Consider the following 25772-nt stretch of genomic DNA (forward strand, 5'->3'; position numbering starts at 1 on the left):
GAAGAGGTAATTTAACTACAGAGTGTAACGATTGGTGTAACAACACAGATGTCTGATTATGTGTGATCTGCAGTATCACCAATAATACAGACGTTATACCTGATTATGTGGTGATCTGCAGTATCACCAATAATACAAGTATAGCAGGTAAGCAACAAGGTATTTAGTGCTTGGTGCAACAGTAACAGAATAGTAGCTAAACCTCACCAGAGGAGCTGGTGGGTCCTTATAGAACAGTGTAACTGAGTAGTTCAGAATCAGAATCAGAATCAGAATCTCTTTTATTCGCCGAGTGTAACAGGTGTCACACCCGGAATTATTTCTGGCATACACGGCATGGCAAGGAACAACAGTTTACAAGCGGCTGTTAGTCATACAGATACATTGATACAGAGAAAGACAAAAAGACAAAATCAGCAATGCCACGAGGCAGGAGTGGCGAGAGTGGAAGGCTAGGGGACCTCGTATGAGAGGGAGCGAGAGTTCAGGTGCAGTACAGCTTGAGGGAAGAAGGTATTCCTGTGCCTGGTGGTTCTAGTGGGGATGGTGCGGAAGCGACAGCCTAAGGGAAGCCGATTGAAGCGGTGCCAGCCAGGGTGTGAAGGGTCATTCACTATCTTATTTGCCCTGGACCATAGTCTGGAGGTGAACAAGAGGTCCAGTGGTGGCAGGGGTGACCCTATTATCTTCTCCGCAGAGTGGATAACCCTCTGAAGTTTGAGTCTGTCCCTTGCAGTTGCTCCAGCATACCATACGATAATCGAAGAACAGAGGATCAACTCAATGGTGGCCGCATAGAAGCAAGTCAACAGTTCCCTCGGCATTCCAAACTTCCTAAGTTGTCTCAGGAAGTACATCCTTTGTAGCGCTTTTCTTTGAGTGTTTGTGGTGTTATCCAGCCATTTCAAGTCATTTGTGATGGTGGTGCCCAGGAACCATACGCTAGACACCCTGTTAACCTCAGTGCCCTCAATGGAGACAGGGTTGATTGTGGAAGGGCGCCTTCTAAAATCAATAACCAGTTCAACTGTTTTCCCTGCGTTCAGTACCAGATTGTGTTCCTTACACCAATTGCAAATGCGTTCAATCTCGTTTCTGTAGTCATTCTCCCCATCACCCCCAAATGTAGTTAGACTTAACCTCACCAGAGGAGCTGGTGGGTACTATTAGAACACAGTAACTGATTAGTTTGGCTTAACCTCACCAGAGGAGCTGGTGGGTACTATTAGAACACAGTAACTGATAGTTTGGCTTAACCTGTCCAGAGGAGCTGGTGGGTACTATTAGAACACAGCAACTGATAGTTTGACTAAACCTCACCAGAGGAGCTGGTGGGTACGATCAGGACACAATAACTGATAGTTTGGCTTCACCTCACCAGAGGAGCTGCTGGGTACTATCAGTAGAGCACCTCACCAGTGACAAGGGCTCACTGGTGAGTAGAGAGGTCAGACAGGCAATGATCAGTAACGAGCGAGCAGGCACAGTACAGAATCGACAGGCAAGAGAATAGTAAGATATCAGGCAGGGTTCTGCAACAGAGTCAGATAGGCAGATGTACAGGAACATCAAAAGCAGTGAACACCCCGATACTGCGCTCATATAAAAATGTAAAAGTCCAAGTTGGTGAGCAGAAGCACCACTAATCAGTCTACTATGAACAAGATTATGATAGTGGGAGCGCTCTTCCCAGATGCGTGTAACATCAATCAAAGTCTTTAGTGTGTATGGATAAGCGCTCAGAAACTTGCTGACACATCAATAATCAGTGAAGTTGCAGAAAAAGATAGCCCCCCCCTTTGGGGAAAGACTCACCAGATGTTGCGGCCTTCAGGGCCCGTATTCACTTCCGGGGTATTGGCCACCCCGCAGCCTCACTGGAAATCCGCCTACTGTAAATCCGGATCTGTTTGGGCAAATAAAGTGCTCCACATAGTGTAAAAGCGTAAGGAATTTATTCAAAAGTCTAAAAGCTCCACCGACATAGGCAGGCAAGATAAAACATAAAAAAGCGTCCAGCAGCCAATCCCCTTACATGGAAAACCACCACTAAAGCGGAATAGGGGGTGCAGGGATCAGACTATGCTTAGCTAGCGGCAAGGCGTACACCTCTGCCGCCTTGCTCACCCTCGGTGTCTAATCGGGGATCCCCGCTGGCTAATGCTGTTAAGGAAAGGGCTCCTCGCACATACAAACAGCCGCGTCCGGCTGGCGCTGTGCATATGACGTCACTCCGTAGCTCCGTCCAACGTTTCGTTGCCTTAGCAACTCATCAGGAGTACGGAGCCACGGCAAGTGACGCTCTTATATGGCTATTGCGCATGCGTCCTCCCTTCTGCATCAGCTTTCGGGAGAAGAGCACTGCGCCTGCATTATCTTCAATATTAGAGCCTGCAAAAGTATTAGTTTAAATAGTGCGCCTGCGCACTCGACAGATCATCCACTTTATCGGATACTGCCATTAAAAAAGTGTAGAAATAAGAAAAATATATAAAAGATAGGTAAAAAATATATATAGAAAAACCCAGTTGCTGGAGATAAAGAGCCAGCAATTGAATGCCTGTCAGTATGGGCTCTTATGGATGTAAATATGTCGTGCCTCACACAGCAGACCACTGCACGCCCTTCACATTAAATCATCAAGCTAGGCCCATCCCTCTACATCAATATCTCTCAGGTTCACAAAACTTAGTATAGTACAAACAGATATATCATAAAGTTGCCTAATACAGTGGTAATATAGTTAATATAAATACTGTTAAGGCCACAAGCAGAATTTGTACCTCCCACCACAATCTACCCGTTAAAGATAAAGCAATTTAGGTCTATATCCACATTATGCCCCCAAGGTACCAACGTGTTCATCCTGTGTATCCACTCAGTTTCTTTTTGGGATATACATCTCTCTCTATTACACCCCCTCCAGTTAGTATTTAATTTCTCTATCCCACTTATCTTCATAGTTTTGATGTTACAGTTGTGCATTTCCCCGATATGTTTAGACAGATTATGTTTTTGAAATCCTTTCGCTGAATTACAGATGTGTTCACCCCACCTTTTGTGTAGGGCCCTGGTTGTACGCCCTATATATTGCTTGCCGCACCCACAAGAAATCAAGTATACAGCATACTTAGTACGGCAAGTAATAAACCCTTTAATTTTATGGGTCCTTCCCGTACTGTATGATTGTACTGTCTTGCACCTAACCGTAAGTCCCTCTTCACAGGCCCTAAATGATCTACAAGGGTGGAAACCATCCTCCTGCCAAGGGTTGCTCATCCTGCTTGGGGGATTAACGCAACTCGGGGCTAGATAATCTTTAAGGTTAGGGGCTTTGCGGTAATGAACTTTGGGTTTATCTGGGATGGCTGTTTTGAGTATAGGGTCCTGTTTTAGGATAGCCCAATGTTTGCTCATAACCATCTCCAGCTTCCTATATTGTTTGCTGAAATCAGTGAGGAACCCGAAGTCCATTCCTTCTCCCGTTCTACTTCGTGTCACAAAGGTGCTGGCTCTGTCTCTTGTGGCTATATCTTTTCTTACTTGCTCAATTGTCGTGGGCCTATACCCCTTGTCACAAAATCGTTGTGCCAGCATGTTAGATTGCTGGTGATAGTCATCTAAGGTGGAGCAATTTCATCTCAGGCGGAGGAAATGGCCTTTGGGGACAGCCCTCAGCCACTGTGGATGGTGGCAACTTCCTACCAGAATATAGCCATTCCTATCGGTCCCTTTGAAATACGTTTTAGTCCAGAGATTAGTGTCACTCTTAATGATTTCCAGATCCAGGAAAACCACCTGATCTTGACTACACACAGCATTTAATTCTATGTTGATATCATTTACATTCAACATTTGTATGTATGCATTAAACTCAGGTTCAGTACCTTCCCCAAAAAATCAACAGGTCGTCAATGTACCTAGACCAGTTAGTAACATAGCATGATTCGGTCCTTTGTAGCATCTCCTCCTCCCATACTGCCATGAAAATATTTGCGAAACTGGGGGCATATCCTGCCCCCATGGCACAGCCTCGTATCTGCAAGTAATACTCTCCCTCATGCCAGAAATAGTTGTGTTTAAGTGCATATTCCAACAAGCACAGGATAAAGTTGCACTGTTCATTTTTCATGTCAGTTCTAGTCAAGTATTTCCTAACTGCCGACAGTCCTGGATCATGTGGAATACAAGTGTATAATGACGAGACATCTGCCGTGCCCAGCAGTGTTTGTTCAGTGATCTGTAGGCTCTCAAGTACTTGCAAAGTGTGTTTAGTGTCTCTCAGTAGGTTCGGTATGATTTTAACTGCTACTTGTAACATATCGTCCAAATACTGTCCAAGTCGGTGAGTGATCTAACCCATCCCACTAATGATGGGGGGTCCTGGCGGGTTCAGTGGGTCCTTATGTACCTTAGGGGTATAGTAGATCACGGGGATTCTTGGGGCAGAAGGCAACAAATACTCATATTCTTTATCCTTAAGTATCCCCTACCCCAGTCCTTTCTTAAGTATGTCTCTTACAGGGGAGGACTGGCCCAGGGGGACGGGGGGCAATTGCCCCCCGGGCCGCCCGAATCTTAAGTAATTAGGGCCAGCCGCTGCTATACGCAGCGGCCGCAGACATACAACAGGTGACAGGTTCGCAGTTGGAATCGCAACCTCGCGCGATATTTCCCGGCAAGTTGAAGTATCCAATTAGAGAAGGGGCTGAGGCGGCCGGCCGTGGTGTGCCCTTGTGCGTGGATGTGAGCGGCACAAGGACACAAATAGCTTAGGTCCTCTCCGGCCCGGTGGGTTGACCCTGCTTGACTCCGCCCCCCGCCTGGAGCCATTGCCGCCCGCAACGTGCTGCTGTGCCTGCGGTGTCATCAGAGTGAGCTGTCTCACTCTTCAGCTTTCTGTGCTGGGGGGGCTGGGGGCCTGGAGCTGTGGCTACGAGTGGCTGGCTGGAGGAGTCGGACACAGTCCTCCCCTGTGCTGCTGTGCCTGAGGTGTCGTCGGAGTGAGCTGTCTCACTCTTCAGCTTTCTGTGCTGGGGGGGCTAGAGCTGCGGCTACGAGTGGCTGGCTGGCTGTCCTGGCTGGAGGAGTCGGACACTCTGGGGGCTGGGAGTCGGAGATGCCACCTATAGCTGCTTGCTGCTGTGGAGGAGGAGGAGGTGTAGGATAGGACTGAGGAGACAGGAGGATAGAGGAGGTCTGGTCCAGGTTGCCAGAGGAGAAGGTGGTTTTTATAAATTTTGTTTCTGTACTTCTTCTCCCTTCTTGTCACTGAGTTACTCACACTTTGCTGCATGCCTGCTACTGCTGTCAAATTCAATTCTCTGCCCAGGCCAGTGCCCTCTGAGTTTTTTTTTTTGTGTGATAATCTACCCCATTCTGACCCTGGCCTGAGGGGGAACTTTTTTCTTCTTGTGGTGTGACTGGCGGCAGGGGAGGGGGGAGGCAGGCAGTTAGGCACTGTCAAAGAGGTAGTTATAGGGGGGGTGGGGGATGGGGTAGGTGTCAGACAAGTAGTTTGTATGGTGGGTGGGCAGGAGTGGGGTTAGGCATCACCAGGTAGGTAGGTTTGTGTGTGTGTGTGTGTGGGGGGGGGGGGGGGTTGTTTAAAGGAGTTATCAGGCATTTTTAATGACATAAGTGCTACTTACCCGGGGCTTCCTCCAGCCCCACGCTCCCAGCATGTCCCTCGCCGCAGCTCTGCAGTCAGCCATTCGCTGCCGCTGCCTCCCAGTCCCCGGCGATGACACCAGTCCGACCTGGATGTCGGCCTGTACTGCGCCTGTGCGAGCAGCACTGTCAATTACCGCCACGTGGACCGGAGTGTACTGCGCAGGCGCAGTAGTTCTGCGTCTGCACAGTACGCTCTGGTCCATGTGGCGGTGATTGACAGCGCCGCTCGCACAGGCGCAATCGGCCTGACGTCATCGCCTGGGGCTGGGAGGCAGCGGCAGCGAACAGCTGACTGCAGAGCTGCGGCAAGGGACATGCTGGGAGCTTGGGGTTGGACGAGCCCTGGGTAAGTAGCACTTATTTTCATAAAAAAAAAAAAAGCCTGATAACTCCTTGAAGGTTAGGCATCAGAGACAGACAGGTAGATTGTGCGGAGAAATGGGGTTAGGCATCAGGTACATAGTGTGTGTGTGTGTGTGTGTGTGTGTGTGTGTGTGTGTGTGTGTGTGTGTGTGTGTGTGCGTGCGTGCGTGCGTGCGTGCGTGCGTGGGTGTGTGTGTGTGTGTGTGTGGCTGTTAGTCATCACAATTTGAAGATTTGCACACAAGAAAGATATGGCTTTGGGCTGGGGATGCCGTGAAACGGGCCTCTAGTTTGTGTTGTCCCCCCAGGCCAAAAGGTCCCAGTCCTCCCCTGGTCTCTTAATTCCTCATAATATTTTCTAGTGGGGTCCCCTCTTAATTTAGAATATGTCTGCTCATCACCAACCAGCCAATTAAGTTCGGTGGAGTATAGGTCTCTACTTAATATAACTAACCCTCCCCCCTTGTCAGCTGGACGCACCACTAGCTGTTTATCCTTAAGTATGTCCTTAACCATGGCGTTAATGGTGTCATCATGTTTAGGGATTCTAATCCCTTCAAGGTCACTCAACACCATGGTTTTAAAGGTTTCTACTGTGCTGGCCGTATCATAATCAGGAGGATTGAAAACGGACCTATTTCTCAGGTTGGTATGCCTGTATTCTTCTGGGGGGTTAAGTCTAGTCGTTGGTCCCTCTTTTTTGAGGAATTTTTTTTTTTAATGTTGAGCTTTCTGGTAAACCTATGTACATCAATGTAAGCGTTGAATTTGTTCATATTACGGGTGGGTGCATATTTTAATCCTCTGTCAATTAATTTGACCTGCTCCGAGGTCAGGGTGGTCCCACTCAGATTAAAGATCCCTTGCCCTACTGTCTTCTTTCTCACTTCCCTTCTCCCCCCTCTGCATCCTCTTCGGCTCTTCTTTTGTTGGTGTTCCTCGGGGTGTCCCCCAATCCCCCCTCTAGTACATCCCGATATCTGGGCCTCGGGTAATCCCATGGAAAAGGGTCATCTGTTTGTTCACCAATAGGTTCAAATCTGTTATTCACTGGGATAGCATACCCTAGCTGATTAGGTGCAGGTGTTTCCCCATAGTGAGGCCTCAAATTAGGCCTTTGGGGCCTATGGTACCCATAGCCCGCGTTCACGGGTCTAGGGTACCCATATTGGGTATACTTGGGATGACAGGGCCGCGGTGGTGGACCACCACCTGGATGTTTTGAGTATTTAGGTTTCCTATTTGGGGTTCCCCCCTGCGGCCGAGTTGGAGCTATTGGATTGTAATAGGGTCCCCCTCCCCCTCTTTGGATCGGGGGCAACGGTTTGTTAGGGACAGGAATGTACAGGAACGATAAGCAAGATCAGAGTCAGAGGGTAGCAAGAGTCATACACAGAATATCAATAACAGTATACAATCCTAGTCTTGTGTGAAATCCCTGGTTTCCTGCCAGATCAAAGCACACCGGATACTATCTAAGGTCTGAGCGCTAGCACATAAGTATTCGCAACAGCAGACAAGTTGCGAGTGAACAGAGAAGGCTTATGAAGCAGAGGAGACCCCACCGCCACGCCCACAACAATCAACCAATCCGCAGCGCCGTGAGCCTCCTCTGACGTCAGCCGACCGGCCGGTCAGCTGACGCGCCTCCTCCCTGCATAAAGGTCCTGTCTCCGCGCGCGCGCGCGCGCGATACGGCAACTCTATGTGCAAACGACAGACCCGTCCTCGGCGTACTAGACGCCAGAGGCACGGGCGAGGTCTCTGAACATGAAGGCAAGGCGGCTGCGGAAACACCCTGAGTGTGTTACACAGAGGAGGTAACTTAACTAAGGAGGAGGTAACTTAACTAGAGAGGAGGTAACTTAACTACAGAGGAGGTAACTTAACTACAGAGGAGGTAACTTAACTACAGAGGAGGTAACTTAACTAAAGAGGAGGTAACTTAACTAGAGAGGAGGTAACTTAAGGAATGAAGAGATAAGATAACTCTCTCACTGTGGTGGTAAGTTTTCTCTTGCCTTATTATCGCCAGCATGATCTTAGTAAATTGAGGCCAATATGTTGCTATTTATAAATGTCAAAATTTGTCAATTCTCCAGTTTTAATTCATCACTGAACTTGTTAGACTGTATGCATCTGTATGTATCTATAAGGAATAGATGTAAGAGGTGAGCACTCTCTAGCAGTGTTCAGTGATAATGCATCTTTGAATGTATTGCTGCAATTACAGTGGATAAGAGGTTTGAGTAATGAGTACCGGTAGTTATATAGGTGCTCTAATTTCTCTTTAGTGAAAAGTGAATAGCATACTCAAGGAGCTATTTATTTTAAGGAGCCTATTTTCATTCTTCTGTATAGGTCCCTGCAATTCGGGGCTATTATGTACTCATGTACATGTTTAGGGCTAGTTCACACTTGTAGCACCGCTTGCACGTGATCGCGTTTGGCTACGCGATTGCGATTTGCAGGCAAAATCTCATGATTCAGTTTGATTTGCTCCTGTGATTCCCATTCAATAGAACAAGAAAAACAGCGCAATCGCCTCGGAAACGCTGCATGCAGCGCCGCGCTACGCCCCCCGGAGATTAGCGACAATTTTTGTCGCTTTCTCGGAAGGTAATGGGAGGAAAGGGATTCCCTGCCCACTAGGGGCGTTCCTGCAGGCTTTCCAGAGCTGCCATTGGCATTGTCTCCTTGCACGCTGGGAGAGAGAGATCTCTCTCCTTCCAGCCTTGTGACCCAGAGGTCACAAAAACGAAGGTATGCCAGTGCGGACCTCAGGAGCGGTCGGAGAGGGGCGTTGATGGTGGCCTCCTTATCTGCCCAGTACCCCGCATCAGGTAGCCTAGGGTTTTTTTTTACTATATGAGTCTACCTCGGGCTCTCTTTAATACACAAAATACACAAATATTTGGGATTATAGTCTACTTTTATCAGTGCAAGTCTAGAAATAAATTAGAGCAAAAGTGGAGTAGTAGTAGCTTCAGGATTCTGACTAGCTGTTTTAGGCGATTATTATTTTACCTTTACCACAGCTTTCTTCTGAGATGTCTGGGTAAATCAGCATCTCTAGAGAGGGTCACGCGAGTTGCTGTTACTTATTGCAGCCGCTTATCGCCTAGGCAACATGACCCTCACTACTTTTCTCCATCAGCACAATTTACAGGTTTTCACAAAAATTAAAAATCTTGTTAGGTCACGATAAATTAAGTAGCAGATATTTCTGTGGTGCCTATTCAAATGTAAAGCAATTCCAATGAGAAAACCTGGTAGAATTTCAAATACTTCACAAACTTTCTCTACCTTTTGTAAATAGTGCCTACAGGTATATGCCTGACACATTTTACTGGAAAGAAAATACACATGCATCCTAATGCTAGTGCACAGGAGTTATGTGTTGCTTGTTAGCTGTTTCCACTGCTGTGTTCTCTGTAGTCATGCGATTTATGGAAGAAAAACAGCATTTATGGAAGAAAAACAGCATTTAGCAGCAAGATGTGATTTAATTGGGTCAAGTACTGGAGGTTTTACACCTTAAAAGTGCCCATTAACAGTACATTATTTTCCTCAGATATGATCATTTGATAAGATTTGCGGAATTGTAAGTAATTAGGTCATTATCGATTGTTTCCATAAATGGGTCAATTAGAGCACTTTGGGCCCGATCCAATTCATTTTTACTCCTATGTTTCCTCCTAGGTGATATTTTCGCATTATAATAAAAATGCCATTTAAGCCACCAGCAAGAGAATGCTCAGGATAATTTAGGTAGTACTTTTTTACCTCCTTTTTGGTACTTTTTCAATTGCAGAGTACAAAAGTTATTGTAAATAATAGATGAAAAACTAAAGAAAAAAAATCTCCTAGGAGAAAACTTAGGAGTTAGGGCTTGTTCACAATATGAGCAGTTGCTGATTTTTTTAACCGCTGGCTATTTTGCAAATCACTCTAAAAGCACTTGTGCAATGATTTTCTATGAGAGAGTTCACATTTGAGCATTTGGATTCTTTTAAAATAGCAAAAGCGCTACATGTACCATTTTCTGAGCGTTTTGGCTCAATGGAAGGTATAGGGAAATTGCAAAGCCCTTGAAAAAGCGCTCTGTATTGCGTTTTCCTGAGCACTTTGTTGAATAAATACATTGTATTTTTTTATTTCCGGGTTAAAGAGTTCACTTCCTGACTGACGCCAGTAAGTGAAAGAACAATGTGAACAAAGTCTAAAAGTGAATTGAAAGAGCACCTTTTTTTTCTTCAGATCAGAGACGGATCATCCCCAATCTGCAATACTAGGCAGCTGCCTAGGGCCTGGAGGGTGTCTAGGGCCCCGGTGGGTGCTAGCCCCCATCAAATCTAACTGAAAAAGCCAGGTTGCCAGTGCTGGGCAAAAAGTGCAATGATAGAATCATAAAATCCAACGTTCCAGTTTCAGAAGTTTTTTATTCAGATAGCAGAACATTTTAGTTCCATAAGTTAAGTAATTTGTCAACAAAGCATGTAAAAGATTTCAGACGGTTATGCAGTGTTTCCCTATAATAAAATTTAACATAGCACCATTCTGTCATCAATAAGTGTAAGAGAAGATGAGGCGCTTACATACATTATTAAGGCAAATATACCAATAAGATAAATGTAACTAACTACAGTATTTCAAGTAAGAAAAAACAAACAAAAAACAATAGAATAAGATTCCATAATAGGGATAAAAACATTTTAATAATAACAACTCCTATGTGCCTGGTCAGTTTAACTTTAGTACTATAAATCTATCAGGTCTGATTGACAAAATTCTGTATTCCAATCGGCCGACGGCCATAGGATCTGTTCACATCGATTTTCTTCACATACAGTACTGCGTGTTTTTTTGTACAGTTAAACAGATGTAAAAATCTGATTGAATGATCACATCTAAGGAAAATATTAATGGGCACCTTTAAAGTGGCCACACACGATACAAGAAAATGATCCGATTTTACGGCAAGTCGATAAATATAATTGGGTCTCCCCAAAAAATTGAAAGGTCCTTTTTTATATATATATATATTCGACTGAAAAATCCGATCGGATTTCCTGTTTTTTCGATTTTCATCAATCCGTAATGCTGGAAATTTGTCTTTGATTTTTCTAAAGATTGTATGGTGCGTGTTAGATTGTCAATTTATTAATTTATACACCATAGCAATTTTCTCAGAGTTTCCAATTATTTTTATCATAATTAGGAAAAAATTTAACATATGTGTGTGGTACATTGGTCATATTTTTAAAATGTTACAATCAGTCAGAAAAATTGACTGCAATTCTTGAATTGAACAGATATATAAAAAAAATTGTATGGTGTGTGGCCGCCTTTAGAGTAGCACTTCAAAAATCTAACCCATTGTTTTTGGAAATTGCAGGCTTCATTCGGGGTTAGCTATAGACAGATTTTCTTTAGCTGGGACAGAAAGGAGGCACAGGGCGGTGAGGTGAGACAGAAAGCGGGCAGAGGAAACACAAAGGAGGCAGTGGAGACACAGAGGGGAGAAGAAGGACATAAGAAGTCACATAAGGACAAGAGAAGGCACAGAGGGGACACAAGGGAACAGTAGGCAGCACAGGGAGACAGGTGATTGCACAGGGGGACAGGAGGGGGCAGTATGGGGAGATTAGAGACACTGGTTTGTACTGCAGGAAGTTGATAGAAGAGGGTACTTTAAAAGTGATTTTTCTTTATATCAAAAACTTTTGCTGAATTCACTGGCTTCAGCTTTAAAGTTAGATTTAGGTGTAATAGGAAAGAAAACAACGTAACAACATAATGGTACTACATGTATATTGCTATCTATGTGCCACTGTAATCACAGATCACAAGGGTGACATGTCAAGAAGGCTTAGATTTAAAAAAGCACTTGCTTAATCACAATTCCACATGTCTTTTCATTTGTAATACCAGTATTAAAAGATGCTTTATGAAGAAACATGATGTAACATCAATTGCGTATAATTTTTATGTAGATCGCTCATCTTTGCTTGATTGATAACATTTTGTTATGCTAACAATGCTTTTTGTTCTAAGATAATGTCATTTAACTTTATCACTTGTAATTAAGACTGTTATTTGTAAAAGATAATATAACGTGAATTGTCAATCAAAAACCTGCATTCCATTTCAACCTAATTATTTTCTTACTATTGTTCCTTGAATTAATTAACATTTCTAGATGTGATTAGTACATAACAATAACCCTTAGTGGGCACCTGCTAAACCAAACACATTAGTTCCTAATGTAATGTTATTAAATGTAAGGCCCCTTTCACACTGGGGCGTTGCGCTGCTCTCTGTTGCTATTAGATTGTTGCAGTAGCGGTGACACATGAATGTGGCGAGCATTCAAAATTCAGTCATGTACTTCCTGTCCAGCAGGAAGCACATCACTGAGCGGGTGGCAGAGCTACGAAAATTACTCTGCCGGCACAGTCTGCTGCAGGGCGTGTGAAATAGCTTATAAGGGCCCGTTTCCACTTGCAAATTGAAACCGATGCAGCTACAGCTTACATTCGCGTCGCTTCCGATGCAGCTACGCATCACTTCCGCTCCCATTTGCGTCACTTTCACATCTTCCGATGCCAAAGTGTATTGGAGGAGACGGCGGGCGGATGTGACTGTGCGCGAATCTGCAGCTTGTTGCAGATTCTCTGATTCTCTGATCTCACCACTCCACAAACCAGGATGCAATGGAAACAGTTCCATTGCCGTGCATTAGTACGGCCGCGGTGCGATGCGTCTATGTAGCCACATCGTACAGTGTGTAATGGAAATGGGCCCTAATGGTACAGTGCGATTGTCTTATGGTGGGCTCTCCTGCTGCAGGACAACGCCAACGTACCATGTGTGAAATGAACCTCCAAGTTTAACTCTGACCATAGAATTATGACTGTAACGCAGTCTGTCTAGGTAGAAATCCAAAATCTGTTGTTAGATATTGTTTTTATAATCAAATGTTATATTCAATGCAAGCATTGGCTCTACAGATACTCTATTGAAAAAGGAGCCCACCTCCCCAAGCAGTGTTCAATTAGTTTTGTCGACTGAACAATGTTGAGGAAAGGATGTTCTGTGTAAGAGGGCTGGACCAATGGGGGGCTGTTGGTAAAAGCTGTGAGACTCCTTTACCCTGCAGCAAAGTGTACAAAGCTTGTGGCTGCAGCAAAGAGAGAGATATTATACAGTATGTTATCTTCTAAGATCCAGTCTATTGGGCTGCTATAGCCAGGTGGTAAATTACCAATATCAGCTAGATACTATTTTTATTTTACAACATCTTATATATGTATCCAAACAGAAACATCCAGAGATACGGGCACCCTTTAACCAGTTTGATTATAATCCACCAGCTCAGCAAACCGTAGAAAAGATACAGGACAGCATGTGTGCAAAGCAAGCTGTTTCATGCTGCACATGTATCATAAGTCCATTTCTCAAACTTGTAACAGGACAAACCCTACATGAGCATATGCACCACCACAGGTTCACTATAAACAGCAAAACACCCCAAATATATATATATATATATATATATATATATATATATATATATATATATATATATATATATATATATATATATATATATATATATACATATACATATATATATATATATATATATATATATATATATATATATATATATCTATACATACATACATACAGTGGTGTGAAAAACTATTTGCCCCCTTCCTGATTTCTTATTTTTTTGCATGTTTGTCACACTTAAATGTTTCTGCTCATCAAAAACCGTTAACTATTAGTCAAGGATACCATAATTGAACACAAAATGCAGTTTTAAATGATGTTTTTTATTATTTAGTGAGAAAAAAACCTTAAAACCTACATGGCCCTGTGTGAAAAAGAAATTGCCTCCTGAACCTAATAACTGGTTGGGCCACCCTTAGCAGCAATAACTGCAATCAAGCATTTGCGATAACTTGCAACGAGTCTTTTACAGCGCTCTGGAGGAATTTTGGCCCACTCATCTTTGCAGAATTGTTGTAATTCTGCTTTATTTGAGGGTTTTCTAGCATGAACCGCCTTTTTAAGGTCATGCCACAACATCTCAATAGGATTCAGGTCAGGACTTTGACTAGGCCTCTCCAAAGTCTTCATTTTGTTTTTCTTCAGCCATTCAGAGGTGAATTTGCTGGTGTGTTTTGGGTCATTGTCCTGCTGCAGCACCCAAGATCGCTGCAGCTTGAGTTGACGAACAGATGGCCGGACATTCTCCTTCAGGATTTTTTGGCAGACAGTAGAATTCATGGTTCCATCTATCACAGCATGCCTTCCAGGTCCTGAAGCAGCAAAACAACCCCAGACCATCACACTACCACCACCATATTTTACTGTTGTTATGATGTTCTTCTGCTGAAATGCTGTGTTACTTCTACGCCAGATGTAACGGGACACGCACCTTCCAAAAAGTTCAACTTTTGTCTCGTCGGTCCACAAGGTATTTTCCCAAAAGTCTTGGCAATCATTGAGATGGTTTTTTTAGCAAAATTGAGACGAGCCTTAATGTTCTTTTTGCTTAAAAGTGGTTTGCGCTTTGGATATCTTCCATGCAGGCCGTTTTTGCCCAGTCTCTTTCTTATGGTGGAGTCGTGAACACTGACCTTAATTGAGGCAAGTGAGGCCTGCAGTTCTATAGATGTTGTCCTGGGGTCTTTTGTGGCCTCTCGGATGAGTTTTCTCTGCGCTCTTGGGGTAATTTTGGTCGGCCGGCCACTCCTGGGAAGGTTCATCACTGTTCCATGTGTTTGCCATTTGTGGATAATGGCTCTCACTGTGGTTTGCTGGAGTCCCAAAGCTTTAGAAATGGCTTTGTAACCTTTACCAGACTGATAGATTTCAATTACAGTACTTTTGTTCTCATTTGTTCCTGAATTTCTTTGGATCTTGGCATGAAGTCTAGCTTTTGAGGTGCTTTTGGTCTACTTCTCTGTGTCAGATAGCTAATATTTAAGTGATTTTTTGATTGAAACAGGTGTGGTAGTAATCAGGCCTGGGGGTGACTACAGAAATTGAACTAAGGTGTAATAAACCACCTTTAAGTTATTTTTAACAAGGGGGGGAAATCACTTTTTCACACAGGGTAATGTAGATTTGGAGGGTTTTTTTCACACTAAATAATAAAAACCATCATTTAAAACTGCATTTTGTGTTCAATTAGGTTATCTTTGACTAATAGTTAACGGTTTTTGATGAGCAGAAACATGTAAGTGTGACAAACATGCAAAAGAATAAGAAATCAGGAAGGGGGCAAATAGTTTTTCACACCACTGTATATATACTGATCTCCCAGTGCCCACACATTTCTGCTTAGGTGGACACAGTTTAAAGGATACCCGAACTGACATGTGACATGATGAGTTAGACATGTGCATGTACAGTGCCTAGCACACAGATAACTATGCTGTGTTCCTTTTTTTCTTTCTCTGCCTGAAAGAGTTAAATATAAGGTATGTAATTTGCTGACTCAGTCCTGACAATGTGACCCTCACTGATAAGAAATTCCTCTTTTTATCTCTTTCTTGCTCTCAGAAGCCATTTTCTTCTAGGAAAGTGTTTTATAGTTGGAATTTCTTGTCAGTGAGGGTCACGCTGTAGTCACTTCCTGTCTGAGTCAGGACTGAGTCAGCCACTTACATACCTGATATTTAACTCTTTCAGGCAGATAAAGAAAAAAAGGAACACAGCATAGTTATTTGTGTGCTAGGCACTGTACATATACATGTCTAACTCATCATGTCACATGTCAGTTCGGGTATCCTTTAAGTGATCTTCTTGTCACTGTATTTATGGGTGGCTTCAAATTGCATAAAGAAAGACTAACAAAAGAGACAAAATGTATACATTGGTTCATAAATGTAGATGAAGGCTTAAACAAGAATTTGTACCGGCACGATGGGATTTATGATGCCGCCTCATAACCCTGAGTCTGTGGTATGTGATGTTTAAGCAAACAAATGGTCTTACCTATTTGTCATAAATTAGCTAGCATCCCTGTGAGACCCTCCTGATGTTGTAATTAAGGCATCTAATGACATTTACTTATGTTTGCAAAACAATGTTTCTCATTTGAGTGTCTAGTTTATATAAGTTGCCTGTTCTAACATCTTGCCAGTATACAGGAAATGGGTCTGAAGAAGAATTCATAGCCAAAAGCGTACTCCTTTTTTTTCCTAAGTTAGCCAATAAATGGAATCATACTGATTCCAAACTTCTTGGAGAGAACATGTTAGAGGTATTCCCACTGTTTTCAACCCCTGTTGTGTTATTATAAAATAACTGTGTTTTAAAGAGGTATCCAGAAGGTATGGAATAGACTACGCTCCATGCAGGAGGTTGAAGGATATACCAACTATACACCATTATATACTCTGAGATTTGCAGAATTGTCTAAACTAGACTTTCTGAAAAAATGGGCAGGAGAGGGAGTTTCTCTATTTGGGCAAATAATAGAAGGAGAAGAGCTAAAATCTACAGAACAAATATTGGAACTGAGGCGATGTCGAGACTCGGTACTTTTTCGATTCCAATATATGCAATTATCACACGCGATCCGTAAACAGCGTAGAACAATTCCCTTGCGGTTGCGTCCGACTCCGCTATTTAATTTGATAAATCAATCCAATGCAAGAACTGGATTTATCTCTTCTTGTTATGCTCTTCTGCTGGGTTTGTTTTTAGAGAAATTCCCCCTCAAGTGTTACAGTAGATGGGTTGAAGAGATAGACACATTGACAAATGAAGACTGGGTTGAAATTCTCCAATCAGTGCCACAGGTATCCACCAATGCTTCGCAAAAAATGTCACAACTTAATATACTTTATAGAAATTTACTAACTCCCAAAAGACTTCATGCCATGCACCTGAGAGAGGACCCAATATGCCCTAGGTGTCGCAGAGATCATGGAGATTTATTACATATGCTCTGGCATTGTCCAAAGCTGCATAGATATTGGAGTACGGTACTAGATACCATTGACACTCTCATAAAACAAAAAGTCCCTAGAACGGTGCAACATTGTATCTTAGGCCTATTAACAGGTTTTTCAATATCAGAACATACTCAGGTGATGGTTCTCAGACTTCTATTTCAGGCCAAATTACTAATCTTAAAACTATGGAAAGACTCCAATCCCCCATTGCCAGATAGCTGGGTGAAACAGGTAAATGAGTATCTCAAAATGGAAAAATTAATATATGTTCACAGAGGGTCTCCTCAAAAATTTGATTTAATCTGGGCAGGCTGGTTGGATACTCCTGGGCTTCCGGATCGCTCATTGATCCAAGACAGGTTGTTCGGTGGGCCACTCTAAGGATGTAAAATCAGTAATACATTATAAATGGGCTGGGGATTGATTGCAATGTGTCAATGTTTAAGTTGATTCTTTAAAATGTAGTTTGAAATGCTGCTGCTGCTCTGTATGTGAAAAATATCATACAATGTTTTCCTTGAATTGTTACTTGCCTATCTGTTGTTCTTAATAAAGGCTGATTTAAAAAAAAAAAGAGGTATCAGTAAAATGGGTAATTATCAGTAAGGTCGGGGAGGTGTTAATTCTGGAGCAGCATTGGAGAGGACTTGTAGACTCACAAGTCCTCTCCAATGCTCCAAATCCTCTCCAATGCTCCAAGTCCAAAGAAGAATTTTGCCAATGTCACCCAAAAAATTGTTGGGCCTCCTAAAACATTTTTGGACATTAGACGGACAAGAGTAAAAGCTTGTACATATGCTATACCAAACAACTAAACTGGCTATCCACCTCTTCCAAGAATCTATTACGTGTACAGCTGCCCTGAAGCATCACCCAAACATCCAGCTTATTGCTCCCCTCCTTACTCCACCTGCCATAAGCTACTGTGGCATACCTTCCACCCCTCAATAGCAAATGAACAACCGGCAGCTTGGTCATGCATCTGTTTGGCTCTTGGTCCATTACTATTACCCAAGCGATAAAGTCACAATTCCTATGTGACAGTCATTGCACATGTTTATGCGCCTTTAGAATTTGGGTTGCATAGTCATAAAGGAAACAAAAAAGTATCCTCAGTTTTATTTTGGGTTTAGTCTCACTATTACAGATTAATATCCCCTGAATGAACATCCCATACTTTATTATATTTTCATTAAAATGTCATTCCTTGGTAGTATATATTTGTTGAGATATAACATGGTACATATAATAAAACAATTATTTTTTCCTATTAATTATGCCCAAAATTGACTAAAAAAAATTAAAGAGACTTTTTAAAGAGCATTTTTGTTTAGAGTAAACATTTCTAAAATAACAACAACAGGGGTGAAGAGGCTCCTAACAGCAATGAAACTTAATTAACCACTTGAGGACCCACCCTTTACCCCCCCTTAAGGACCAGCGCTGTTTGTTGTGATCTGTGCTGGGTGGGCTCTGCAGCCCCCAGCACAGATCAGGGTGCACGCAGAGCGATCAGATCGCCCCCCTTTTTTCCCCCCTATGGGGATGATGTGCAGGGGGGGTCTGATCGCTCCTGCGTGCAGGCTAGTTGCGGGGGGGGGGCACCTCAAAGCCCCCCTCCGCGGCGACATTCACCCCCCTCCCTCTCCTACTTCTCCCTCCCGGTGATCCGGGCTGCACAGGACGCTATCCGTCCTGTGCAGCCAGTGACAGGACGTCCCCTGTCACATGGAGGCGATCCCCGGCCGCTGATTGGCCGGGGATCGCCGATCTGCCTTACGGCGCTGCTGCGCAGCAGCGCCGTACAATGTAAACAAAGCGGATTATTTGTGTTTACATCGGCGGCCCGCAGGCTATTCACGGAGCCCCCCGCCGTGAATTGACAGGAAGCAGCCGCTCGCGCGAGCGGCTGCTTCCTGATTAATCAGCCTGCAGCTGGCGACGCAGTAGTGCGTCGCTGGTCCTGCAGCTGCCACTTTGCCGACGCACGGTATAAGCGTGCGGTCGGCAAGTGGTTAAGAACACGATAAAAGCAAAAAACTGATACAAATGAAGGTAAAAAAGTAGTTTTTATTTCGCACAGGCTACGCGTTTCATGGGTGCAAGCGCACTTCCTCAGGCCAATAACAGTGCCGATTTGATAAAGCCATAGAGTTCTGAGCACCTCTCAAAATTTTCTATAATCACATGGTTAATAAGGATGGGATTAGCATTGTTCTTTTTCAAACATCTTATGTAAACATGCTGTATGTATACAGGCATCGACCTATGCACCTTTATTATAATATTCTTACTCGATGTAGGATTCCCAACTATGTAAATTAGGTACAAAATGCCTTTAAGGAAGGACAAAAACATATATTCTATAGAAATATCACAAACTTGTGTAGTTGCCTGATGTACGTTTCGAGCCTCCTGGTCAACTCCTCAGAGGCTAAGCAAGACTGATTTTAATTGTAAATTTCTTGGCTAGATCTAATATAGTAAGAGCCTGTGGTAAAACGTAAAATATTAATGTACTAGGAGGATACTACCTACATGAAGTTTCTATTGATAACTATGAGCTGAAGATAGAGGGAGAGATGTGAACTCTGGATAATTGTAGAGGACTTGGAAGTTAAAAAAACAAAACAAAAAAAAACAAGTTTCACAATTCTTGGACATTGTTTCAGTTCTCATATAATATCCTTATGATGGGCATTAGAAAGTAGAGCTAGAAAAACACACATTTATATGAATGTAATAGCTGGCTTGAATACGAATGGCTTACAACAATCGTGAAGTGAAAATAAAAATTGACTTGCCTCAGTAGTGGAAAGCCTCTGAATTGTCCAGAGGATTCCTGTTGACTTATAAAGCCCACCAAACTAGCCCAGTGTCCCTCTTCATCTTCTGATCATGCTCCCGACCTTGGGCGAGTGCATCCAAACTGGGCATTTGCAAGTAAGCATGCCTAGTAGAACAAAGCTGCATAGTCAAATCGGTATAGAGGGGCCGTGTGTTGGAACAGTGGGCTGTAGGAGGCTCCAGGAAGTCTCTGGACCATCCTAAGGCATCTCACTACTGAGGAAAGCATATAACTTACCTCAGTTTTTTACTTTACACTTCATGATTTTACACTTTTTAATATAATAATTAAAAAAAGAGTAGACTTAATAGTGTTCAAGACTCTCTCATTCACTGTCCAAATCCAGATAATTTCTAGATTTATTTCTATGTGCCAATGCTCTCTAAAATATGAAGAAACCAGCAAAATCGTAGTTCATGCATTTATCTTTCATCATGACTATTTATAAAGAATAGTGATCAAACAATTGTTCACCATTTTTACTGTCTGCCAATTTTAGAACCTTGATCTTTATTTTCTTTTAAAGTAAGATTTATGAAACTGTGTTTGGGATTTTTTTTTTCTGATGTTGATTTTGCTGAAAAGCTGGTGAACATTTAGTACCATAATTCTGCTAAAGTGGCATTACGAAAGTGGTTATCAGACATAAAAAAAAGTAATGCTAAAATATGTGTTATTGGCAATCTAAGGAAACAAAGGGTTGTCAAATTTAGTGGCGGGAGCCAGTGCTTGAAAGATTATTTGAGTGCTGGGTCGATTGCGGCTAAAGAGGCAAATGTTAGTGCTAGGTGTAGGTGGGGGAGGGGGGTTAGTGTTAAGCCTAGGCAGAGTAAGGGTAATCTGAGAGTTTGGTTAGGGTGAAGTTATAGTAGAAGATCAGTAAAGTTACTGATATTCTATTAATGGTAAAATGATAAAGTAAATTATCTGATAATGTATTTATTCTACTATCGGAAGAATCAACAACAAGAAAATGGCTGAACAGTGATAAAATACAAGTAGCTGATAGCAGCTAAACTATCTTTATGAATACAGAATATTATGGAGCACAGGTAATCACAACCAGGTGTAATCTAAAAAATTGAATAGGAATATTTGAATAGTTATGGCAATATGTAGTAAGGCACAACATTATAGACATAATATATAGTGGTCTCTATGCAAATATACTCAAAGAGAAAGTACAATTAAGCATTCAAAAACATCAAGCATTCAACAGGTCATGCATGCAGAGCCCTCCTGTATAATTCACCCATGGGTCCAAGGCTCGCTCAAAGTGGCACATATTGAAAGTACAGGTGAAACTAAAATACAGGTGAAATTAAAAACAATGGCTGTAATGCTGTGTGGACTCTTACGGTGATATACTCTTTTACAATCTTGAAATTCATCTACTGGTTAGAAAATGAGGATCCCATTGTGTTCGTTGTATCCACCTGTATTCAAGCATCGCAAGCTCAAGAAGGGAGGTGAAATACCATAGGAGGCACAGCCTATCACGTGGCGTGCACCATGGTGACATGCACAGAAGCAGCCTCCGAACCGAAAGTAACATGGTGCTCACTGGAAGTGAGTTACGGAACACCGAGATGGGCGGAATGGATGGAGTAATACCAAATAGTATAAAAATTACACTTTCCCGCCTGCTCTCGTACCCCTGATGAAGACAAAAGCCAAAACTAGTCAGGATGAGAGTGTTCAGTGATTGTTATAACCTTGCTGGGACACCGAGAGGAATAGTACCACAGAAGTGGGAATTATACACCTAACACTAACCCTACTAACTCACCTACAGCAAAAACTATACCCCAGAACCATACCGATACCACTCTGTTGCAGCAGATACTGGTATTCAGCTATATATATATGCTGGCCACATAGGCCTCGATTCATAAAACTGCCTGCGAGCGGGGAAAGTCGAGCGGGGAAACACCGCTGTCGGTATTTCCGCCTTCAGGGTGGTAATTCATAAAAATTTAGCTACTTGTGATATACGTGCGGAGATACTCCGCTGTAGGCAGGCGTTAGGCTGTCGGGAGACGTGCGGAAACAGGGGAAGCAGGCGGAATCCCTCCGTGCGGTGTTCTCTCTGCAGCTGCTTGGGAGGTCTGTCCCATTCACTGCAACGGATTCCGCACGCTTCTCGCCACATCAGAGGTAGCGGTAATACCCGTCCGCATACCGCTACCTCTAATCTTTATGAATTGACATTTGTTACTGTTGCTGTGATAATCACCGCGCAAGGCGGTGATTGATCACTCTGCTCGCAAATGTCGGCTTTTCATGCGGAAAAAGCCTTTATGAATGCATATTTTGGTGTGTGGTCGGTAAAGTGAGCGTTTTTTTGCATTTCCGAATGCGGGAATGCTTTATGAATCGAGGCCATTATGTTCCTATCGTGGCCAGCACCCGATTTTCAAATGTCGAACATGCATTACATAAATGGGAAAATCCTCTCCTTCTGTTTCTGCCACTCTTGCCAGGCTGAAGGAAAGCTGATGTACTGGTGATGATGCCTCAGTATTGCCAATTCATATGAGTACAGAGGCATAGCTAGAAATCACTGGGGACTCCTGCAAAACTTTGGATTGTACTGAGGTGAGGGAAGAGGAGTCGCCCCCCCCCCCCCCCCTTCTCCGCTACTGTGTGTGCCCACTGCTCTCCCCTCATGCTCTACGCTCCCCTCCTGCCACTAAAAACGCCCCTGGAGGGCCCCAGAGCCACGGGTCCCCCCATGCCCCCCCCTCCCCACGGCTGCATCCCTTGCAGGGGCGAGTGTTATGCCCCCGGTTGTGCAGTGACCAGCTGGAATGCGAATGTAAGAAAAATGCAATACCTTCAAGCTAAATTGTTACCAATATCATTTCAAAAAGTTTAATTATAATTGTAGTATTGCTATCCAAGAATTTTCTCATGTTAATGTACTCACTGACAGCAGTAATTATATATTTTGCAGACGCTGACTAGATACTTTGGAGATTAAGTTGCTTAAAATATATAACATACATTGGGCTTGATTCACAAAGCAGTGCTAACTGTTACCACGTCTGTGAAAACCCCCTCAGCACGTCTAAACAAGCTTTTTGCGCGTAAAACTTTACGCGCGCACTGCACAGAGCGCAGGGCGCTCCGCGCGAAGTGCCCATTAAAGCCTAAGGGACTTAGCGCGCGCATAGGAATTTGCACGCAGTACTTAGCGCGCGATGTGATTCAGAAACTCGGTGCTAACCTACTTACTAAAGACTTTAGACGTGCTAAGTAGGTTAGCACTGCTTTGTGAATCAAGCCCATTGTATCTATCAATTCTGCTAAGCTTATAGAAGATACCTCTTTATTCAGTGCATGTGATCACTAGAGAATGAGATCACATGCAGCTACCTTAACAATCCTTTTCATGATGTACATTTTTGCCAGGAAGGGAAAATGCTGAACTCCATGGCTGATGATTAAAAAGAGATTCTATATGTCAACCTCCATTTACATACAGGGGAGGAAATTTCCTAAAATCAAGGTAAGTAGGCAGGTAGAATACTGATCACTAGGGATAATCAATGAGATGCAAATTGTTCTTAAATTATGCAAATTTGTATGCAAATGTATGCAGTATGAAAATGGACCAATCAATTTAAAAGCAGGTTTAAATTGATTGGTCCATTTCCAAGCTGCATACATTTGCATAAATATGTGCATACCTTTGCATCAACTCTGAACAATTTGCATATCTGTGATCAACCCTACTGATCACATGTGCAGGCTCACATGCTGGCCCCAGTGTCACTTTGTAGATTTATTTACTGACCAATAGCCACTGCTATGGACTTATAAGTTCTACATGATGACTGCTGGGTTTACCATGAAATAGCAGTCAGTACTGCATAACAATACATTTTGTTGCAAAAAGAATATTTATAAATGATAACTGCAGACTCTAATGAGCAATAAAATACATTTTAAACGTTTCTGATTTAAACAATTTACAGGTATAGAAACAGATCCCATTAGAAATCATAACCAAACCTTTATCCAGCCATGCTGGTTGGATGGCAAGGTAAGCAAAGCCAGTTAGCATGAGGGCTGAGGCCCAACCCTCTGACCAAAACCACCCCACATGGATTTCAAGATTGGGGAGTACCTTGAGACAAGGCCTCCCCCTGCAAAGCACCCTTGTCCCAATGTTGGGTTAAGGGGCTTTCTGTGTCCCTAAAAATGAGATAGGATACTTAAATTGGGGAAGAGATATAGTAAAACGCAGGGGGGGGGGGGGGATTACAGCTGCCCACAATTCCCCCTCAGACCAGGGCCGTTGCCGTGTCTGGGGACGGGCACAAGTTGAGACGCCAGAATATCTGCAGGTATCCTGCAGCTCCCAGCACCATGCTGCAGCCTGCACTATGTTCCACCCCCATTTTTTTCCCTGCTACAGTTGACTTTGGATGGAACAGTAGCGTGTGTACAGAGCATGGAGAAGCTCTGGAGAACTTAACAGAGCACAGAGTCAGGTATGTCAGGGAGCAGATCGGACATTTGGGAAATAATTGTCAGATCCTGTCAGTCGGACGGGAAATTGCATTATGTGTACCCAGCATGATGTCCTACTATATTATTATACTGTATTGTGCGTGACTGAGGGAGACCTTTCAGGAATCTACTCCCCCCCCCCCTTCCCTTGAAAATCCTGGGTTTGCCCATGAGAGCAGGGCCGGTTCAAGTATTAATTGGGCCCTAGGGCAAAATAAGCCTGGGGGGCCCCCCAACAGACACCCCCTGACCAAAAAGCATCATTAAGGGCCCTTTGTTGCAGCCAAATTTCCCTCCTGGGCCCCTGAGCTGGCTGCTGACCCTCCCCCAATCACCTCCAAACTTAACAGACTCTGCAGAGTCCCCGGGGAGCAACAGTTAAGATGGGGGAGGGACACCTTGGGGGCCCCTACAGGCTCTGGGGCCCTGGGGCGATTGCCCATTTTTTCCTATGGTAGCTCCGGCCCTGCATGAGAGTGGGCTTTGGTGCTAAGGCGCCACTTAAAAACATGGTTACCATATTTGTACCATATTTCGGATTACCTTTAAACAATGAGAAGTCTACCCCTTGCCCATTTTATACATAAATGAAGGTAAATAAAAAAAATAAAATTGTTCCATATTAACAATATGAATAAATCAAGGTGAGCAATAATAGAATTCCGCTGACTCATAAATGTGGTGCATGTTTAAAATATCAGCTCAACAGACTTTGCTCCAAAGCATCTCTGTCGCATCTCTGTGCACTTAGCGACTAGGTGATGCTATAACAACATATTGTTTTAATGGTTCTTATTTAAGCATTATATCATTATATTATTGTTTTGGTTAAGGCAGGGATGCCCCAAAACGGTGCTTAGTTCTGTATATACATCGTTTCTGTAACCCGGTTAGTAATTACCCTGTCTAAATTGTTTTAGAACCATGCACCAAGCACATTTACATAAAGATGCCGCAGAGGAACCGACAATAATGCATATTTCATTTCACCAAGAGCTGGGCACCACGGCAACTATTTCACTTAGTACATGAAAGATAAAGCCAGCAGCATTCTTCAGCATGCACTTATAATTTCGCAATAAAGTCAGGTTAACTACACCACTGGAGGCAACCTTATATCACAGTATAATACTTACACGGTAATGATGCGGGAGACTGAGCATTAATGCTCCAGTTCAGGCACAGGCTTTTCTCAATACAATTAACAGAACACTATTTTATATAAATTATACATAATAAAAAAATAAAATAAAAGGAAAACACAAGCTGCTCCAATTCATACGGTCATGCTGGAAAGTTTGAGAATCTTATATAAGTTTCCATATTTCTTTATAAATATGATTTTAAATGTAATCTCATCTGCATTATATGCAAGTCCTAAAACTAGATAA

The sequence above is a fragment of the Hyperolius riggenbachi genome, chromosome 5 (assembly GCF_040937935.1).
Source record: "Hyperolius riggenbachi isolate aHypRig1 chromosome 5, aHypRig1.pri, whole genome shotgun sequence".
Lineage (NCBI taxonomy): Eukaryota > Metazoa > Chordata > Amphibia > Anura > Hyperoliidae > Hyperolius > Hyperolius riggenbachi.